The 20,262-nt window shown below is 39.5% G+C and overlaps 1 protein-coding gene across 4 annotated transcripts in view; it reads left to right on the plus strand.

Annotated features, from left to right (window-relative positions):
- Positions 1-20,262, plus strand: part of NOL4 (nucleolar protein 4) — a 253,520-nt gene that overhangs the window by 108,824 nt on the left and 124,434 nt on the right. Inside the window, exon 1 of one of the 4 annotated variants that reach the window (XM_084620794.1) lies at positions 14,257-14,430. The exons of the other annotated variants lie outside the window; for them this stretch is intronic. The gene's annotated coding sequence lies outside the window, so the exon portion shown is untranslated. Of the gene's footprint in view, positions 1-14,256; positions 14,431-20,262 lie in introns of those variants that run through there. 4 annotated transcript variants of the gene reach the window in all.

Genomic DNA, 20,262 nt, shown 5'->3' on the forward strand with positions numbered 1-20,262 from the left:
TCATTAGCATGGCACTGGAACAACTTCCAGTAAATCTTTTCATTAAATAATTTGGTAAAATCTTGTGTAAATGGTCAGAGTGTACATTAATGATGCCTGAGGTACATCAAACTGATTGTCCTTTCTGGAAATGTTCAGTTTTTTCCTCTTAGACAGAAATTATCACATGGAGCTGGCATTGTCTTTTCCTCCTCTCAGAACGACCCACAGAATCAGTTTTTTTAGTGACCTTCTCATTCCCATCTCTGAAATGTGCAGCAGCCAGTTAGTCCTTTGTGCAAATGTCTAGATTCATTCAAGCTGGTGCTGTGAGGTGTGATTATATCTCCCTTCACCAGAGTCACTGCTTGCACTCCCTCAGGCTTTCTGCTAGGGAAAGGTAACTTTTAAGTTGCAGTCAGGGCTCCATAGGAGTCTTGCCATGGAAGCTGCCTAGGGGAAATACTAAATTAGTGCATCCTCTAGCCGCTCTGCCTCAGTCAATTCTATTCAAGTTGTGATAATGGACTTATCCCTGTGATATACCATCCTTAGACAGCACCCCACCCACTTTCTGTGCTGGCCCGCTGCTGGGGCCCTTGGAAAATGAGAGTGTCATTTTTTCACTACTAACAACCTCCCTCTCATACCCCCCAGCTGATCTTCTGCCACGTGGGATGTCTGCCAGTATTTATACTGGTAAAACCAGTGTATAGCCCTCAGGTGGTCTGTGCTTGGGTGTAGGGTGAAAAGCAACATAATGGAATTGACTAACTTTCTGAGCATTCTGTTACTGAGCATGAATAAATTCTAAAAGTGACTGGTGGAGTAATGTGCAAGATATATTATCGGTATGAGCTGTTACGTTTTTTATATTTAAGTAACACCAGAGGTAAGCTGTGTGAGGCTAATGAAGTATCTCTTACAGAGTCTCAATGTGGCAAAACTAATGGAAACATTATATTTTAACTCCAAAACAGTGTTTTAAAAGGAACTGTACACAAGCAGGGGTGGAACCAGCATGATTTTTTCCCCTCAGATGTTGAACAGCTTGTTACCTTTTCCCTTCAACTTGTGATTTTCCTTTTCAGTGGTTCACTCCCTACATCCATCCATCCATCTCCATAGTATCTGAGCACCTCACAGATATATCAATATATCCTCACAATGCTCCTGTGGGATTGGAAACCATGGTGCAGGCTCCAAAGAGAAATCTCCACAGGGATTTTTGGCAGTAGAGTCTCTTCTTTTCCCTTCTTCAGTTATGGTTTGGGGGAATGAGACTAGGGAAGCCCAGTTTATTACTCTTTTTCTTCCAGGCAGGGTGTGGGACAGTTGAGCAATAGAGTGTATTTCTCCCTGCCTTACCTACTTCTTGGGAAAAGGATGAGAAGTCAAGAAACAGCTAATTGGCTCTACCTACTCCCACCCTTTTCCAGGAACCTCAGCTGGAAAGGCACCAAGAGCCAATGCGAGGAAAGGTGGTCATTGTAAGTCTCCAACCCCAGCCTTGTGCCAGCTCATACATCCAGCATAGTAACAAAGGTTAACATTTGGAAACATATCTTTGGAATGACAAGAGCCAAACTCCTTTTTTTTTTTTAAGGTTAAATTCCCCAGAAAATGCTGGGTTCATAAATGGGGTCAGTTTGGAGAAAGCTGCGAGCCGAAAGGCTTAAATCTCTATGGCCCCAAGCACTGTCCAAACAACCCCGCCCCCCCGCCTCTCTCCCCTCCTCCAATCAATCAATCAATCAATCAATAAATCTCAGTCTGGTTAGACAAAACCAATTTGTCAAACTACTTGCAGATCAGAGATGAATCTGTTTGGAATTTGGGTTCCTATTTTGGGATAGTTGCTATGCCTTTGCAACTCACTTTCTATATTTCTTATCATTTTAAGTATAAGACCAGAAATCATGCTACCCTAAACTATTTAGGCATTTATGTTCATGATGAGAACATTAATAAATCTCATAGACTCAGTGAACTGAATATTGATAAAATACTGGAGAAAGGCAGCTTTGGTGCTGGTTTTATTAACTGAATCAATGTACTGTACTTTACTTAAGGCTAAAGTATCTATAAATAGAATACCCTCCAATCCTTGTGATTTATAGACAAACCTCTGGTTTGTGTGTGTCAAGTTGGGCGAAATGAGGCTTTGAAAGGGATTCTCTGTGATACTGAGCAATATACATTTGTAGATGAGTGGAGAGAATGTATATATGTAATGTACTGTAGCCTCAGTATTGAGCATATTAACATCCCTGTATTTAAAACTTATACTCACCATGACAGCCTAGTGAGACGCTCAGAAGTGTTGTCTGCTATTCTAGAGACTCTATGCTGCATCATATTGTTTGTGGGATACTGCAAGGTGTTGAGGTAACATTATCTGACTACTGTCCTGCTGGGAAGCTCAGGAAGATGAGAGATACTGAATCTCTTATGAGGCTATCCCAGAGAGCAATATCTTACATAAATATGTTGTCATGAGGATCCTTTGCGTCAGTAGTCATTATATTATTAGCCATATATTTTCATACTATGGAGTTTCAGATAAGATCCATCCGAATAGCTGAAATCAGCTGACATATGTTTGCTGACAGTTCTTAGATGTGCCTGCTTGGAGACTAGAGGTGCAGTATGTTTTCAATGGAAGGCTCTGAAATTTGCTCCCGCTGGCATTCCGCCAGAACTTGCAGACCGTCAGGGCATGTGCAAGACATGCTTTGTTGAAGTGTCTGCTTGACAATGGACTATTATTGCATTGTTGGTATGGTAGGATGAGTGCCCTGCTTGCAGTGGGTTTAGATGAAGACTTGAGATGTTTAAATTTTCATGCATTCAGAAGCCATAGGAATGGATGCATATTAAAAAAAGTCAACAAATCAAAAAAAGTGTAAGCATGGAAAATTGATACATTATTGAAATCAACATCTTGAGTTGAATGAACATAGGAATGTAAAGCTGCTGTTATACATCTCCCTACTCTTTTATGCTTACATTTATTTTGCCTGTAGTCAGACTAAACTGAAAAGTTAGCTAAAATCTGCAGCTGAGTATTAAATTCACATATAAGCTGTTTATACACAACTTGTGTATATACTTTAAAAATCATTACACAGAGTGCAGATAATGAAAATTTTCCTAACTTCACCTAGGATAGATAAATATGGTTACCTCAACCTGTTCCCTGTTCTTCCCTGTACTTGCTATAGGAAATACTGTTCCTAGAACACTCAGGTTAGGTAACAGCAGAGATGTATTTAGTTATCTAAGCACCACCACAGTGTTGCAAGGTATGTGTGTTCTATGTGGCATGTACTGCACAATACAAAACAATAAAATCTCTCATCGAAATAGCAATGTTTACTAGGTTCACCCACCCTGATACAGTAGCTAAGAGGCAGCCTGTAATGATTCAGATAAAAAGGTGTAACAGAGTTACATGCTGTATCTTCAGCATGTTGTTTGAACTTGCGAATATGGTATGCTAATTATCATTATGCACCATCGTAATGGCTAACTGCTACCCATATTTTTGTCTTATTTCCCCCAGTGGCCTCATCTACACAGGGAACAGCAGGATTCTTCACTGAGAAGTATCTGATAGATTTGAATAAAAGTGCTTGATACACCCACTCTTAGCAGTTTTTGACATTATGTTTACTACTGACAATTAGTCCTCATTTTCTTGATCTTTTTAAAGTTAATTTTAATGGATACATCAACTCACTGCACATACAGTCAAATGTGTTGTTCCTGAAGACAAAGGATTCCAAATTTATGCCTGGAAAATTAACTTTTTTTTTGAATGGGGTGCAGAAGGTGCACAAAGGATAGAAAGAGAGCCCTATTGTTCAGGGTCTGTTTCAACAACAGAGGAAGATGGTTTTGTGGTTAAGGCACAGGACTTGAATTCAGGTCCAGTTCATGGCTCTGTCACAAATGTCCTTAGTGTGACGTTGGACAAGTAATTCAATCTTTCTTTTTTAATCTCAAATTCCCATCTGTATGGTGGGAATAGTAATATTTCCTTTATCCCACTATTTGTCTGTCTTGCCTATTAGACTGTGGACATTCCCACTCTGCAATTGGGAGGTGTGATTGCAGTACCTGTTGTGGTATCCCGTCCCTTTAAATGTTTGAGTACTCTCTCCTGCCCAGTGCAAAGCCTTCCTTCCTGTAGTCTGTTTTGTAGCAAGAATAAAGAGAGCACAGCTGTGTTTCCATCAGCTAACTCTGTGTTTACCTCCTTCTCTGTTGGGTCCAGAAATATAACATTGGCCACGCATGATTTCTGTCCCATGCGTGTCCAGTGCTCCCACACCCAAGCTAGCTATGATCTCCCTAGATCAAAGGGAGATCTGGGAGGGACTTTGGGTGCAGGACTGTGTTCACGGTGCGGGGTCCTTTACTGCAGCTCTCAAGAAGCAGCTGCCAGGCCCCTGCGGCCCCTAGGCGCATGGACGACCACTGAGGCTTTGCGCGCTGCCCTCGTGTCTGCAGGTGCTGTCCCCTGGCCAATGGGAGCTCCTTAGCTGGTACTCGGGGCACGGGCAGTGCGCAAAGCCTCCGTGGCTGCCTATGCACCTGGGGGCCACAGGGACCTAGCAGCCGCTTCTGGGAGCCACGCAAAGCTAGGGCAGGCAAGGAGCCCTCCTGTCAAGGTTCCTCCCCCACTCTGAACTCTAGGGTACAGATGTGGGGACCTGCATGAAAAACCTCCTAAGCTTATCTTTACCAGCTTAGGTCAAAACTTCCCCAAGGTACAAAATATTACCCCCGTTATCCTTGGAATGGCCGCTACCACCACCAAACTAATACTGGTTACTGGGGAAGAGCTGTTTGGACGCGTCCTTCCCCCCAAAATACTTCCCAAAACCTTGCACCCCACTTCCTGGACAAGGTTTGGTAAAAAGCCTCACCAATTTGTCTAGGTGACTACAGACCCAGACCCTTGGATCTTAAGAACAATGAACAATCCTCCCAACACTTGCACCCCCCCTTTCCTGGGAAATGTTGGATAAAAAGCCTCACCAATTTGCATAGGTGACCACAAACCCAAACCCTTGGATCTGAGAACAATGAAAAAGCATTCAGTGTTTTACAAGAAGACTTTTAATAAAAAAATAGAAGTAAATAGAAATAAAGAAATTCCCCCTGTAAAATCAGGATGGTATATATCTTACAGGGTAATTAGATTCAAAAACATAGAGAACCCCTCTAGGCAAAACCTTAAGTTACAAAAAAGATACACAGACAGAAATAGTTATTCTATTCAGCACAATTCTTTTCTCAGCCATTTAAAGAAATCATAATCTAACACATACCTAGCTAGATTACTTACTAAAAGTTCTAAGACTCCATTCCTGTTCTGTCCCCGGCCAAGACGACTACAGACAGACCTTTGTTCCTCTCCCTCCTCCCAGCTTTTGAAAGTATCTTGTCTCCTCATTGGTCATTTTGGTCAGGTGCCAGCGAGGTTACCTTTAGCTTCTTAACCCTTTACAGGTGAGAGGAGCTTTCCCCTGGCCAGGAGGGATTTCAAAGGGGTTTACCCTTCCCTTTATATTTATGACACCTCCTTATCCGTGGGACCTCATTGTGCCGCTGACTGGACTTTTAATGGCCCGGTCAGCAGTGCTGACCGGAGCCACCAGGGTCCCAGTTCGACGGGGTGTTCCAGTTGAAAACCAGACACCGGGCAACCCTAAGCATGGGCAGCAGCTGCTTGAGTACATACCTAGGGTCCCAGGCAGGCAGGGCTAGCCTGTGCTGCCACGACTTCACTGCTGTTGTTCATCAAGATAGCTTTAATTCAGCTGTATCAAAGCTAGGTTAGTATGTCTGCATGTGCTGCAATCACACCTCCTAATTGCAGTATGGGCATATCCAGTAAACACTTCAGGGCAGGGACTTTGTTAGTATGCGTATGTACAGTGCCTGGCACAGTGGGCCCTGATCTAAATTGGGATGTCGAGGTGCTACTGTAATACAAATACACATATAATTTTTAACTCTGGGTCCATAGAATATTTAAAGTTCCAGGCTCCCTTTCCCTGTCCAAATGTTCTCTCCTTCCTCTCGCTCATTCTTCATTCTATCTTCCTATTTCTCCCACTCTCTGTGTCTCTCTGCTTCTCCTTTTGTATGCCAAGCCTTGGTCTCTGTTCCTCTCCTCTGTTTTCATCAAAGAGCAAGACAATTATTTTTAGAGCTTGGCTTCCTGTGATAGAACTTTCTGAAAGAAAAAAGTATGTTTTTAGCGAAGTAATGTATGCCCTGTAGTAACACTCACCTGCCTCCCCTAGATACTCACTATGGTGCTTCAGAATGCTGCTTAATGTTTCTTTGATGCTGCAGCTGACCTGGGCGAAGGAGTTGTTTAATGCTAGTGTAGACTTTAGGGCTCAGGCTGTGGCCCGGGCTCTAGGACCCTGCAAGGTGGGTTCTGTAGATGTCTAATTGCAGCGTAGATCTACCCCATCAGACATTTCCCCTAGGAATTAGAGCTGTATCATTGCCTGCCCTCGGAGGGGTTTTGGTTTGGGGAATTAAACAATGGAAAGGGTTTGTGAACATTCCAGTTTTAAACATGAGATTAATATTTATATCGAAAAAATTATTTCATCATACTCATTTTGAATTTGGCCTGTAACTCTACCTTAATCTAAACTGTGTCTGATATAGCAACATTAATTTTGCCTTTTTTAAATTTTGAAGTTCATTGTGCCACCAAAATTACAAGTAGGAAATACATAGTTAGATCATGCAAGACCCACACGAGCCTTTTCTAATGACTGGGATTCCAAGCCCTTGTTCCAAATATTTGTTTCTCAATGAAATCCCAGTTTGGCACCAATGAAGTTAACCACAGTTTTGTCACTTGCTAATGAGGTTTTGATCAGGCACATTGTGGTGTGTGGCTAAATTTCCAAATCAAGATTAAAAATCTCAACCTAAACATCTCTTATCACAGATGCCTACAGTGGGAGGCTGGTACCTTTTGAAGCACTCAGGCCCTGACACAAAGCCCATTAAAGTCTTCCATTGGCTTCAATGGGCATTGGACCAGGCCCTCAATAAGCAATGAGGTGAATCAAGTTATTCTGGAAACACTATATCTTCCATATATACCATGCAATTACAAAGATTTCTTTTATGTTTATAGTGGTAGGTCAGATGTTATCAGTTCTAGCAGCAGTTCTGTATTATGGACTTGATCCAAAACCCACTGAAGTCAATCCATAGATTTACATTGACTTAAGTGGGCTTCGGATCAGATCATGTGAATGTAGTCAATACTTGCTCTAATTGGTAATATTTGCTGTCTAGTCTATAAGTAAAATAATTTTATTTTAAATTGTCCTCAATGTATGACACATTTCTATAGAAAATGTTTTCACTTAAGCTGCTTTAATATTTTAGAGTATTTCACACATTACTGACTGGGCTATGAAAGCCCTAAAAACCCTAACACTAGTGATGATGGACAGATACTCGTGAGCTGAAATGATGGAAGGTTTTCACTGGGAGCAGAAGATTGAGCATTCTTTCCTCCCATGTATGAGATTTAGCTGATTACCATGTCTTGTAACAATGCATTGCTACATGGGCCTGCATATACACACGGTCACATACATGTGTCATGGGGAACTAGACGTTACACCTTTCATTTCCAAAATAAGTCTCTTATCTACTTAATCTAACCTATCTAGTTTCTTTTAGTGTGTAGACAAAAATTTAGGTTTACTGTATGTATTCTTTGCATGGCAGGCAATAGTGGTTGAGATAGTTAGAAAACATTTGAGAAGTTGTATTCTGTTCAACAGAGGGTAGAGCTTCTGACACAAACTAGCCAATGCATTAGTCTCTGGGCCAGAGTCTGCTTTCAGGACATAGTGGAGAAACTTCCGGGGAGGTCTCTAGATTTACACAGCGTAACTGAGAACCTAATCTGGCTCTGTACCTATGTGTACGTGGGAACAAGAATTGTTTCGCTTTTGGGGTAAGGTATTGGAGTTAGACTTGGGAGATCTCCGTTCAGTTCCCACTTGCGCTACAAACTTTCTACGGGACCTTGGGCAAGTCATTTAAGCTTTGAACTCCACTTCTCCCTTAGTAAAGTGCGGTTAATAACACTTCCCTTCTCCCACCCTCTTTCTGTCTTCTGTGGTTAGATTGTAAAGTCTTTGGAAGTAGAGACTGTCTCACTGTGTTTGTACAATACCTACTGCAATGGGGCACTAATCTTGGTTAAGACCTCAAGGCACTACCATAATACAAGTAATTAATAGTAATGGTTATTAAACATTAATCACTGATCATACCCATGAAAATACTTGCTTGGTTCAAAACCCCCACATTCTACAACTCTTGCCTCAGGCATGTTCCCCAGAACACCCAGTTGTGACACAATAATGCCATATTTGACAGATTTATTATGGAAGCACTGCTTGTGGTTCCACTGGTAAAGCTGAGTTTTGCACTTAATGAGGTGGTTGAATCTCTGCCCTATGTATGAAGAATATAGTGTATTCGCCCCAAAATTATAGCATTTCTTGATGGAGTACAGAACATATGTTCTGATAATTTACCGGTAGGTTAATTAGCTTGAGTTAAAATAATTAAAAATGGGTCTTTTAAGAAATTTTACGCTGGTATCTGTTTCTCCAGAATGATCTTAATGACAGAATAACAGACATTCCAAACTTCATTTATTAAAACTCACTTGAAATTTCTTGCATAGGCTATTTGAAAACTTTAAAAAAGATTTATAGTAACTTTCCCAAATACTGTGCATAAATGAAAGTTTCTTTAGCAGAGAGTGACAAATAATATTCTTCCACAGAGAATTTCACATACAACTAACTGCCCTCTTTTAAAATGGCTGCCACTTCCCATTGCATTCAATAGGATTGAGACCACAGACTGTGCTTAACAAAATGGCTGCTGGCTTCACTGTCAGTGGGAAGCAGCGGGCATTTTGGAAGAGGATACTTTTAACGAAAGGTCAGTATAGCCTTAATCTCATTGAGTACAATGGGAGATGGCAGCCATTTTGAAAGACTATTGGTTTCTCTGAAGAAGACTTTTTTTTATATCCACCAGCCTCTGCTGGCAAACTTAGTTATTAAAATTATGGCAAAAATACCATTAATCTAAATATTTTTTTCAAAAGCTATCTATTGCCTTAGATCTTCTCAACTAGAGGGCAAGAGGGGACAATTTGGAGTATGGGAGGAGGCATGGGGGATATTTTACAGAGGAGAAGAGATCCATGAATAAGATGGCCATCTTGTTCTCTCAATTGCCTTTTAACCTATCTAGTTAGGCCTGTCACTATTTAGATATATTATAGACAAAGACTTGTGTTCTACAAACACAATGCATATGAGTAAACTGAAACAGAAATCAATGAGTTGTTTTAATAGTTAACTGTAACTGACCTTGTAAGTTACAGAATCTGAAATGAAATATTTCTTAACAGCATAACATACTGTAGTTGTTATCAGAAGTGAACCCGGAAAAAATACTTTTGGAAACCAACTCTATTATTCTGGAGTTTGGATAGCTTAAAATCTTTAGCAAGAGAAACACAATCATACTAGGAAAAATTTCTTTATTTTACCTTTTTTAAGTATCCTAACATGAATTTGTTTCTTTGCAAAAAATTCCGAACACTATTTGTGTATAAATAAGATAACTAATTTTATTTAACTGCTAAGCCTCAAATTTTCCAAATTGGATACTTAAATGGCCTGATTTCTGAAAGATGGTCACCCCTAACATATTCCATTGTCTTCAAAGGAAGTTGTGGGTGCTCAGCATCTCTGAAAATGAAACAACTTTGATTTAGATGCCTAATACAAGCTAAGGTGTCTACCTTCAAGCACTTGAGTTGGAAACTTTCAAGCTGAGCCTGGAGACTAAGGCAGTAATTTTTTTTTTAATGTGGTGTTGCTATTATTTTCTGCACTTCCTTTTAGAATAAGTATGTCTATCAGATGAGTATACAGTATAATTTTTATTGTCAGTCTTGTTCATCAGAGATTGCACTGACACAAGGTAGCCTGATGTAATGACATGCTTTAAACAGGGATGAAATTCAATTTTTTGAAGATGTGTAAATAATACACATTAACAAGAGCAGTTTTACCATTGCTTTGCCTCTCAACCCCATCCAAGCAGACAAGCCAATCTTCCAGATCTGGGAAATATAACATCCTATTATATCTTAATTTTTAACCTGGTCTTGCACTGATGATTTTCATGTAGAAATGATTTTGTTTAATGTTGAAAAGCTTGTGTCTTACTTTGATTGTTTATTTATTCTGTGAGTACCTATTTATGCCTTTGCATTTACCAGTACAAATCCAAAATGCAAACTACTTACGTGGGAAGACAAACTAATAATAATAATAATAATATTTTATGGGTAAAAACCTTTGTAGTTTTCATGTATAAAAATATCTTGGCTAGAATGAAATTGTAGTACTTTCTTCCTTTTTAAAAAAAAATCATATATTTTTTTCTTTTCATAAGGGATGACCCATCTCTTCTGATTCAGAAACCATGAAGGCCTGATTCTGCTATCTCTTAGTCTGGTATAAATCTGGACTAACTCCACTGAAGTCAGTGGAATTACAAGTAGAGAAAACCAGTGTAAGTGAAATCAGAATCAGATCCTAATTGGTTAAATGACAGAGGATGAAATTGCAGGATGAAAAAAGTTAAACAAAATTACACATTTCCAAAGGTAAAATAAGGTGGTGCTTTGTATGTTAAAGTGCAGATTTGTGGTTCTCGCATTTCAGTGCAAAACCAGAGATTTCCATTCACTTGTTTAAATTTATTGTCTGTATTAACTCATTACCTGACAGAATCAGATCCTGAATTAGCAAGGAGTATGAATAGAATGAGCGGTGTTAAAAATCTGGAGCAAGGGTTTGACTCTGCAAAGGTTGGGCACTGTAGCCCCAGTTCAGCAAAGCTTGTGTGTGCTTAAGCTTTTTGTTCAGCACTGAACACTTTGCAGGGTCAATGAATAGTTCAGACAAAAAGATATACACTTGCAACACATGGTGCCTTTCATATAAAGATCTCAAAGGATGGTACACGTACATAGAGATATGATATGCAAGAAATGATAATTCAGTGTTAAGGTTTCACAGTTAAAAATAAAAAATGTCAGGGAATACAAGAGCGAAGGTCCCTGTGCCCAAATTAACTTGTCTATGTTTGACCCACATAATATTTTTTTAAAGCGGCAAAGAGTCCTGTGGCACCTTATAGACTATCAGACATATTGGAGCATGAGCTTTCGTGGGTGAATACTCACTTCGTTAGATGCAAATTATTCACCCACGAAAGCTCATGCTCCAATACGTCTGTTAGTCTATAAGGTGCCACAGGACTCTTTGCCGCTTTTACAGATCCAGACTAACACGGCTACCCCTCTGAAGCATAATATTTTTTGTTTTTTTATTTGTTCTTCATAATGGGCCAAATCCTGAGGTCCTTATTTATGGCTGGATTATAGTCCAGGCTGTGTAGTTGTCAACAGACATAAGAGGAGACATCCCCAACAAGCCCCTTCATGGTCTCCCTGCTAGGTCTGTGTGCACATGAAAAGCAGATGTTGTGCTTTTGGTACCCCACAAAATAGATGTGTAGAAAATGGACAAAGTTTGGATTCTGCCCTGCATGCCTGGTAATCCAACTGCGAAGGCACAGGGGAGGTGGCATAAGGAGCAAAGGCAGAATGGGAAAGACTCGTGCTTCTCTGCACTGCCCCTGGGGTACAACCACATTCTGCTCATTCCTTGCTCAGGCAAATTCCCATGGGGCTTTGGGTTCTAGTATGCAGTGGTGGTGATTCTGGCACCCTGAATATCTCAGTAGCTTTCTGAGCTATGGAAGCTGAAACTCCTGGTTCCACTGAGAGGAGTTGAGGGTGGGGGCATTTTTCCTGATAGAATGATCAGGCAGAACTATTGAGAACAAAGTCAGGAAGTTTCCAGCTCTATGTTGGAATAACCAATGCAGTGGAAGACTCATACCCATGTTATTAACTAACTGGTGTTTGGCGAGGGTGCTGGAGAAAACAAAAAAAGCCACAGGATATTTAATGACTAAAAGTAGTCAGGACTAATCTTTGAAACAGATGTAAAATATGGCATCTCCAGCAATAGTGTCCTCTAATACCATTCTTCATTATCAAGTGGAAGTCCAGTTCACAATCCATAATGCCGTGTATGCACAGTCTGTAAGAAAGATATGACAGGAGAAATCTGTAACATCATCCAACATCTGCTTATATGCCTTTTTCCCCCAAAACCAATTTGCATGCCTACAATATCAGAGTTTCCCAGTGGAATACGGGGTGTAAAATATTACCTCTTGAGTTGAAAATTATTTAACCGAGAGATTCTTCAGTGTTCAAGAATTCTGGTTGGTTGGTTTTAAAAGCAAAACCGTATGTTGTTTACCTGACTTAGCCTTTCTCCAATTTTATAGAATGTGAGCAGGAAAATGCAAAAAGGAGGAAACCTCACACTAATTAGATGATAATGAATACAGGTGCTATAACTGTTTAGTGAATTACACTAATATGTCTTCATAGCAAGCTGTGGGAATAGAGTCAAGGCCAATAGATTTTTTTGTTCGGTTTGGTTTGGTATTTTTTTAATGTTGTGTACATGTGTGTTGCGGAGGCGTGCCAAGACTCAAATTAAGGCAAATCTAAATGGGTTGTATAATTCTAGAGATGCTGTGTTAAGGCTACAACGAGCCAACAAGTACGTATTATGCGGCCTTGAGAAAATATACTGTACATCATTTCTGCTTTGTGAGTTTCTCAGTGGAAATACATTCAGTGCAGTATTGGGATGACAGGTTGTTTAGGTAGATACAAGGTACATTACAAGTCATATATAACTTGGCATATGGGGAAGGTTGTTATACAGCCACTTACTTGGCTGCCAGCCCAATAGGAGACCGGCATCAAATCTAACCTCTGGATTCCTGCACCTCTGGATGACTTCTTCTCTGAGGTGATTTTGCCCCCTCAGTTTCCAATGAGGGTGAGGTGGCTTATGGTGGTGTAAATTAAATTCCTCTGCAGCTTCCTAAATACTTAGTTACAGAGAGTCAGTGCAAACTTTGAGGCGGTGTGCCATACCATAGCTGCTGCAACATGTATATAGTAGTGCACATAGCCAAGGGGAATGAGACATGAGGGTGATAATGGAAACTCAAGGAGTAGTGAAATCAGTTCCATATAAATGGATGAGTGAAAATTCCATTCATTGAGGTATAATATCCTGAGTTGCTGACTCTTGGAGGTGAAGGCTCCTTGGCATATGACCGTGGCTGAGATGACAGAAGAAGACATGATCATGCTCAGATCCCCGGGGGGTATGCAATAATAAAATGTTAAGGTTTTTTTTATAAAGGCAATTAAATTTTCATGCCAAGTTTCTATTTTAATTTAAGATTGAATGTTTAAAAACGTGCAAATAAAAATATACAGATTCTGAAATCTTCTTTGTCTTTTCATTGAGGAAAAAGTGTTTAAAATGTAGTCAGACATTCTGCAGCAGTAAATATCTGATATTTTCAATACAGATTACTCAATTTCCTTTTTCCTTGATGAACAGGGCTCCCTAAGCTTATTGTGGTTGTTCTCTGATTTATATGAGAAATGTGGCTGCTGGGATTTGCTTTTGTCAGCATCCCCTCCCCCACCTCTGGAAACCTTAGTGCTTCAAACACTGATGCTGTGCTGCGGTGTGCATGTGCGTGTAAGAGAGAGTGAGTGTCTAATCTTAAAAGAAATAGTATATGGATAATAAATAGGAAAACAAAAGTTGAAGGACTTGGCTTGTGACTTCATTTTTCTTTTTTACAGTGAGATATTAGTGCAGACTAAGCATAGGCTACCATTTATGAACATTTAGTGGTTTAAAGACAGCTATGTTGCATTTAAAATCAGCAATTTAACATAACTAGGAATGGCAGCTTCATTAAATAACACCGTGATCTTCCAACCATATTCTTAACTAGTAATCTCCCTGTAGCAAAGCACATAGATAATCAACATCCCAGCCTGTCAGTAAACTTGTTGGGGAATTAAATCCTAGAGGAAGAATCCCGTAGCCCTGGAGGAAGGCTGAGTGCATGTTTCACTGTCGTCTTTTCGGCTCATCTCAGTAGTCCCAGTGCTAGAATGTGCTCAGTTGTCATAGCAACACCATCTCCTGCTTCATACAGGAAAGATTAGCTCTTACTGTGCAGTGGAGAGAATTTAGGGGAAGTCAAGCTAATCCCTGGGTGCACTGTGAGAGAAAGGTTGGACCTCGCCTGAGGGATGCTGTATCTGCAATGATAGAATTGGCCTGCCACAGACACTGGTATTTAAGTTGAAGAGCAGAATTCACAGTAAGTGTTGGCTCCTCCAGAGTGGAATATCGAATGAGGTTTTCTAAGTCTTGTTGAAGACTGTCCCATGCCAACAGTGGAATGACAGCAGGAGGCTGTGTCTGGAATAGCAATATGTTTTGCTAGTTGAGGTGGTATTTCAAATGTGGACGCAAAGCTTTAGCTCTTTAGAAAACTAGGGGGTCAATTTTTAAAACCTTGATATGCACACCTAAAAACCGTAAGCATGTCTCACTTGGTGAGCAAAACTGGACAAGTGATGAAGAGCATGCCTTACAAATTTTAGTGAGCGTGCAGTTGTGTATGCAATATACTGCACACTTAAGAATTCCTGTGTGCTGAAAAATAAGTGGGAAAGCGTGAGGATACCTATTTGTGCTACTACAATCCTCAACTGCAAAAATGCTGAACTATGCATTTTAAGCATGAAAATTTAGAAAGAATGTTTCAACAATGATTTGTGTTCTTCATTTAAAACCTGCACAGAAAAATAAAAAGTTTATTAAATGGATAATCACATTATAATACCAGCTTTTCTTTGAGGAAGAGTTAAAACTATTTTTTTTATTTAGCTTACTTTATGTGATGCTGTTATGATTTGACATGATACAACGTGGGAAATGTGGCTGTATCTCTGTATTTTGCTGGATAGAAAGGGTGTATTTTAATTGTTCCATCGTCTGCTTTTTTTGGTGTTCTAGCTTTTCTTTTATGTGGTCCTGTCTTCCACTTTTAGTAGATGCTTAAGTCTTCTAGTTTTTTAAGTTATGAAGGTTGTAATAAACTCTGAAATGTCTGGTGTTGACATTTATTTATGCTGTCAATTTTCTCTCAAAGTGTATTTTTGTGGGCATAGTTTATTTATTTATTAGCAAGTCTACAGAATATGAATGTTCCAATTATTCAACATATGGATTGTTCACATTGTATGTAATAAAATTTCATGTTGATTTTTGACTTAAAAGTTCTGGTTATTTTGAAATCTACAAAAACTTTAATTCAAAACAAATACATATATACTATTTTTTCTCCCGCATTTCTCTTCTTTTCTTATTAATGAGAGGACTTCATTGTAATGAACAATAGTAATATAGCACACTTTTGAGAAAGATTTTCTTAACATTTATTAAAAATTACTCTGATGTGGAAGAACTGTTTACAATTTCTAAAAAGTAGATATTTCCATACATCTAAAATATTTTGTTTTTTGCAAAAACTCAGTTTACACACACAGTCTATTTAATGAAACAGCCTGTTTCCACTTTTTACGGCAAACAATGTAGACCTCGGTGTGTTGTCATGCCAGAGACCTGAGTCCCCTCACCCAGGGGAGGAGATGAAGGGTCTTCAGAAATGTTATGCCCTCTGCCAGTGGTGCTCAGAAGGTGGCAGACTTGAGCCCTGATTTGGTTAATGAAACAGCTTTTCTCTCTACAAACATCTTCTCTTGGCTATTTTATAGTAAGAGTAATAACATTGCTACTCCGGGAGGACATTTGTTGTCCATTCAGATAAGCGCATCAATAGTATATATCTACTACAAAGAGAGGAATTTAGGAATAAACAAGGGAAAAGTACTAAAGCATTAGACCGCTATCCAGGCTGGCCTTTGAGTCACAGCCAGACATAGTGATGAGGAACCCACACAAATGCCAGGCAGAGAAGGGATGTTGAAAGAGAGGATTAGAGAAAGTCTAATGCACAAGTTTTAACTGGAAAGAGCTCACAGAAATTAATGCTAATTCAATTCAATTTAAAATGGAAGTATTTATTTTTCAAAAATCCTATAAAATTAAGAAACACAAGGAAGTATTTATCAGAGAACTTATTGCATGCTTTCACTCTGTACTTAACTGTGTATTGAAATATTGAGACAGACAAAGTAGGTGAGGTAATATCTTTTATTGGACCAACTTCTGTTGGTGGAAGAGACAAACTGTCGAGCTACACAGAGCTCTTCTTCGAACCTGAAGCTCTACACAGAGCTCAAAAGCTTATGTCTTTGGCCAACAGAAGTTGATTCAATAAAATATACTATCTCACCTACCTTGTCTTTTCTCATATCCTGGGACCAATGTGACTACAACACTTCAAACAACATACTGAAATATTTGCCACTTAACATAGCTGTCTGTAGATTTACAAAAATTGTAGACCCTTAATGGCGTGAATGTAGCAGATGTGTCTCTTTGTTTAATAGAAGGTAAATAATTTGTTGGAATTTCTTTCATGCTGAGATCATGTGTCTTTCTTTAACCTCTCTGTGGGACATGGCTGAGTGAATTTTTGCTGGATTGGTATTTCAGAGAGCTTTTAAAGGCAACTATTTTCTCTTATGAGCTTTATATTGAGTTAGTCTTCTGAATTCTCTCTGTACCCTTTTCAGAAAGTTGGCTATAATATTTTTCAGGACTGATTATCGTGGCTGTTGAATTTGTCTGATTTTTCTTGTAGCTGCACTAAGGGAGTTGGGTTTCAAGTTTTTATTTCTACACACACTTTAGTAAGTGCGTGAGTGGAGCTTCTTGCATGAGTAAGGTACTGGTTAAAATAAATCTGGGTGCCTGAATAAGTCCCAAAGTATCCAAAACAGGTACACATGCAGCACTCTCCCTTACAGAGATTCCGCATATAGTGTTCTTGACGAATCTTCACATAGATTTCTTCTCCCAAAGCACTGGTCAGGAGTTTTCAGTCATTGTTTTTTCAAGGGGCAGTGCTGTTTCCACAAAAATCAAAATTTGTCATGAGAAGCTTAACTTTTTCTGAAATCTTTCAATTTTCTGTCAGGAAAACCAAAACAAAATATTTCATTTTTTGGTCAGGTTGAGCCAAATAAAAATGTTTCAGACCAGTTGGACCTTAATCTCTGCCCGCTTGAGTTGTTGTGGTGCCACACAGGAGTTGTAAGGTCAAGAGATTATAGAACTAATTAATAGGAATTTATTATTTCTTTTTTTCTCTTTTTTTGAAATTTGTCTAATTTATTTAAAAAGCTCACACAGCACAGCCTCCACTTCCATCCTGATCCTACTTTTATTGAAGTCAGTGGATGCTTGGTTTCCGTGTTTCATATGGATCCCCTTGCAGGGAAACATACCTAAGAGATTCTGCACCTCCAGGGCTGACAAGGGGTAGGAAAGGGGAACAATTGAACTAAAGCCCCAAGATCAGGGCCCATTCCCCCAAAATGTCTGTAATGTCTGTGAAAATAAAATGAAATAGGAGGGGGAGGACCCCCATGAACATGATATATCGAGGCCGCAAATTTCTCTCAACAGACCTGTGTACCTCCCAGGCACCTCATAGGACTTGCATCTTAGCATCCATAAATATGATAAAATCATAAATCTTGCAGTGTCCTAGCAGGAATCTCATTACAGTGATAGCACGAATCATGAGATATCACAGTTCATAGCTTTTACTACCCTTCTGCCACAATGCAGCTGGGTCTTTTAATCCGATATTTATCACTTGCATGTTGGGGATCTTGTTTCACAGTTGTGAGGCGCTGTATCTCTTTATGTTTTTGCATTTCTTGAAATCTTCTGAAATGTGTTCAAGGAACATATATTCAAAGGAACCTGAGCTGGGCAGAGTTGAGGAGAGAGTTCACAAGTAAAAGGGGCCCGCTATCTAAGAATTTGTATATCTATAGCAGAAGCAGAGTTTTGTTTTATTAGCTTTTGAGACATAAACTCAGAGCCTTTTCAATAGTGTCTCTGTTCTTGTCATTTAAATATGTCCACATGTAGTTTTAAAGAATATTTTTCTTTCAAAATTTTAGGCTTAAAATTTTCCCTAATTTTAAAATAGTGGTAGTCAAACGTGGGAAATGCTGATTATAATTTACTATTTTAAATCTGCTTATCTATTATCCTCTTCCCTCACTAGCCAAAAAAATGTAAAATTCAATTGCCTCTAACTTTGTGTGCAGTATATTTAGTGTAGTAGGCAAAATTCTTTCCCTAGCAGCCTTCATTTGGCTCCCATTAATTGCAGTGGGATTATGAACAAGTATCTAAAGGCACATTTTGGCTTGGCCCCATGTTTTCTCCTGGCTGGCTTTGCAGCAGTTAATTTTAAAAAAACCTATTGTCAGAGCTGTGCTGCTGGCCTCATGTTTCTATATGAGGGGAAGTGGTTATTGTTAAACAAAACAGATACGTTGATTTTCAGTACTGCAAAAGACATGGCGGGAAAAGTGAAAAGGTTTTTCTGGGCACTTCTTTGGATCTCCCTTTCAAAAGGCAGTGAAGATCCCAAACTCTCTCTCTTGTTTGGCAGACCTATCAGGAAAGGGCTAGGGTTGTTCTTTTGACTTGCAACTACATTAGTTGTCAGAATTCTGTGTTGTGGTGCTTTAGGGAACTGAAGCATTTCATAGATTCATAGATATTAAGGTCAGAAGGGACCATTATGATCGTCTAGTCTGACCTCCTGCACAATGCAGGCCACAGAATCTCACCCACCCACTCTTGCGATAAACCTCTCATCTATCTCTGAGCTACTGAAGTCCTCAAATCATGGTTTAAAGACTTCAAGGAGCAGAGAATCCTCCAGCAAGTGACCCGTGCCCCATGCTGCAGAGGAAGGCGAAAAACCTCCAGGGCCTCTTCCAATCTGCCCTGGAGGAAAATTCCTTCCTGACCCCAATATGGCGATCAGCTGAACACTGAGCATATGGGCAAGATTCACCAGCCAGATACCCAGGAAATAATTCTCTGTAGTAACTCAGATCCCACCCCATCTAACATCCCATCACAGGCCATTGGGCCTATTTACCATGAATATTTAAAGGTCAATTAATTGCCAAAATCATGTTATGCCATCATACCATCTCCTCCATAAACTTATTGAGTTTAATCTTAAAGCCAGATAGGTCTTTTGCCCCCACTGCTTCCCTTGGAAGGCTATTCCAAAACTTCACTCCTCTGTGGTTAGAAACCTTCGTCTAATTTCAAGTCTAAACTTCCCGATGACCAGTTTATATCCATTTGTTGTTGTGTCCACATTGGTACTGAGCTTAAATAATTCCTCTCCCTCTCCGGTATTTATCCCTCTAATATATTTATAGACAGCAATGAGATCTCCCCTCAACCTTCTTTTGGTTAGACTAAACAAGCCAAGCTCCCTGAGTCTCCTTTCATTCCTCAGATCATCCTAGTAGCCTTCTCTGTACCTGTTCCAGTTTGAATTCATCCTTTTTAAACATGGGAGACCAGAACTTCACACAGTATTCCAGGTGAGGTCTCACCAGTGCCTTGTATAACGGTACGAAAACCTCCTTATCTCTACTGGAAATACCTTGCCTGATACATCCCAAGACTGCATTAGCTTTTTTCACGGCCATATATCACATTGGCGGCTCATAGTAATCCTGTGATCAACCAATACTCCAAGGTCCTTCTCCTCCTCCATTACTTCTAATTGATGTGTCCCCAGTTTATAAATAAAATTCTTATTAATCCCTAAATACATGACCTTACACTTCTCACTATTAAATGTCATCCTATTATTATTACTCCAGTTTACAAGATCATCCAGATCTTCCTGTATGATATCCCGGTCTGTCTCTCAATTGGCAATACCTCCCAGCTTTGTATCATCCGCAAACTTTATTAGCACACTCCCATTTTTGTACCAAGGTCAGTAATAAAAAGATTAAATAAGATTAGTCCCAAAACCGATCCCTGAGGAACTCCACTGGTAACCTCCCTCCAGCCTGACAGTTCACCTTTCAGTATGACCAGCTGTAATCTCCCTATTAACCAATTCCTTATCCACCTTTCAATTTTCATATTGATCCCCATCTTTTCCAATTTAACTAAT

Source organism: Lepidochelys olivacea (assembly GCF_965140295.1).
Source record: "Lepidochelys olivacea isolate rLepOli2 genome assembly, chromosome: 2".
Classification (NCBI taxonomy): Eukaryota; Metazoa; Chordata; order Testudines; family Cheloniidae; genus Lepidochelys; species Lepidochelys olivacea.